We start from the raw sequence: 2,678 nt of genomic DNA, 5'->3' as shown, positions 1-2,678 counted from the left end.
AAACCTCTCCCAACAGACTGGTCAACTTGGCCGTCTCGCCGTGAGGAAGTAATGTTAGCTCGGTTGCGAATAGGGCACTGCCGCTTTAGTCACCGCCACTTGTTGAGCGGCGACCCTGCACCCAGCTGTCCTTTCTGTAGCCATCCTTTCTGTAGCCATCCATTAACAGTCAGACATGCCCTGATCCTCTGCCCCTATTTTAGCCACTCACGTCACAGGGTGAGGCTTCCACCCGCTTCGCCGGACATTTTAGCGGATGACGTGCGAGCTGTGGCTAGCGTTTTAAGTTTTTAAAAAAGCAGCAATATGACAAAAGAGATTAGATTTCTTTCTGGTGACCCCGGTGTCTTGTCAGCGTCTCGTAGATACTCTTCCATAAAGTCCTGACATTTTTGATTTTTTCTTCTGCCTGTCTGTATTGGACCTCAAAGCGGTTTTTTACCCTCGCAGTCCCAGCATTTTATGGTTCTATACTGGGTGCTTATGACCTTAGATATTTTGCACCCTAACCCTCCCCCCATGAACCATAGACCTTGCTGTTGGTGGGGAGACTTGCGTGCCTCGCGATACAGATAGCCGTACCGTAGGTGCAACCACAATGGAGGGGTATCTGTTGAGAGGCCAGACAAATGCATGGTTCCTGAAGAGGGGCAGCAGCCTTTTCAGTAGTTGCAGGGGCAACAGTCTGGATGATTGACTGATCTGGCCTTGTAACACTAACCAAAACGGCCTTGCTGTGCTGGTACTGCGAACGACTGAAAGCAAGGGGAAACTACGGCCGTAATTTTTCCCGAGGGCATGCAGCTTTACTGTATGGATAAATGATGGCGTCCTCTTGGGTAAAATATTCCGGAGGTAAAATAGTTCCCCATTCGGATCTCTGGGCGGGGACTAATCAGTAGGACGTCGTTATCAGGAGAAAGAAAACTGGCGTTCTACGGATCGGAGCGTGGAATGTCAGATCCCTTAATCGGGCAGGTAGGTTAGAAAATTTAAAAAGGGAAATGGATAGGTTAAAGTTAGATATAGTGGGAATTAGTGAAGTTCGGTGGCAGGAGGAACAAGACTTTTGGTCAGGCGAATACAAGGTTATAAATACAAAGTCAAATAGGGGTAATGTAGGAGTAGGTTTAATAATGAATAAAAAAAAATAGGAGTGCGGGTTGGCTACTACAAACAGCATAGTGAACGCATTATTGTGGCCAAGATAGACACGAAGCCCACGCCTACTACAGTAGTACAGGTTTATATGCCAACTAGCTCTGCAGATGACGAAGAAATTGAAGAAATGTATCATGAAATAAAAGAAATTATTCAGATAGTGAAGGGAGAGAAGGAAACGTAGTAGGTGAATATGGATTGGGGCTAAGAAATGAAAGAGGAAGCCGCCTGATAGAATTTTGCACAGAGCATAACTTAATCAACTTGGTTCAAGAATCATAAAAGGAGGTTGTATACATGGAAGAATCCTGGAGATACTAGAAGGTATCAGATAGATTATATAATGGTAAGACAGTGATTTAGGAACCAGGTTTTAAATTGTAAGACATTTCCAGGGGCAGATGTCGACTGACCACAATCCATTGGTTATGAACTGTAGATCAAAACTGAAGAAACTGCAAAAAGGTGGGAATTTAAGGTGATGGGATCTGGATAAACTGTAGGAACCAGAGATTGTACAGATTTTCAGGGAGAACATAGGGAACAATTGACAGGAATGGGGGAAAGAAGTACAGTAGAAGAAGAATGGGTAGCTCCGAGGGATGAAGTAGTGAAGGCAGGAGAGGATCAAGTAGGTAAAAAGAAGAGGGCTAGTAGAAATACTTGGGTAACAGAAGAAATATTGAATTTAATTGACAAAATGAGAAAATATAAAAATGCAGTAAATGAAGCAGGCAAAAATGAATACAAACATCTCAAAAATGAGATCGACAGGAACTGCAAAATGGCTAAGCAGGCATGGCTAGAGGACAAATGTAAGGATGTAGAGGCTTATCTCACTAGGGGTAAGATAGATACTTCCTACAGGAAAATTAAAGAGACCTTTGGAGAAAAGAGAAAGACTTGTATGAATATCAAGAGCTGAGATGGAAATCCAATTCTAAGCAAAGAAGGGAAAGCAGAAAGGTGGAAGGAGTATAAAGAGGATCTATACAAGGGCGATGTACTTGAGGACAATATTATGGAAATGGAAGAGGATGTAGATGAAGATGAAATGGGAGGTACGATACTGCGAGAAGAGTTTGATAGAGCACTGAAAGACCTAAGTCGAAACAAGGCCCCGGGAGTAGACAACATTCCATCAGAACTACTGACAGCCTCGGGAAAGCCAGTTCTGACAAAACTCTACCATCTGGTGAGCAAAATGTATGAGACAGGCGAAATACCCTCAGACTTCAAGAAAAATATAGTAATTCCAATCCCAAAGAAAGCAGGTGTTGACAGATGTGAAAATTACCGAACTATCAGTTTAATAAGTCACAGCTGCAAAATACTAATGTGAATTCTTCACGGACGAATGGAAAAACTGTTAGAAGCCGACCTCGGGGAAAATCTGTTTGGATTCCGTAGAAATATGGGAACACGTGAGGCAATACTGACCCTACGACTTATTTTAGAAGCTAGATTAAGAAAAGGCAAACGTACATTTCTAGCATTTGTAGACTTAGAGAAAGCTT

This window comes from Schistocerca piceifrons, chromosome 4 (assembly GCF_021461385.2).
Source record: "Schistocerca piceifrons isolate TAMUIC-IGC-003096 chromosome 4, iqSchPice1.1, whole genome shotgun sequence".
Classification (NCBI taxonomy): domain Eukaryota; kingdom Metazoa; phylum Arthropoda; class Insecta; order Orthoptera; family Acrididae; genus Schistocerca; species Schistocerca piceifrons.
Note: the sequence above shows the minus strand (reverse complement) of the source record.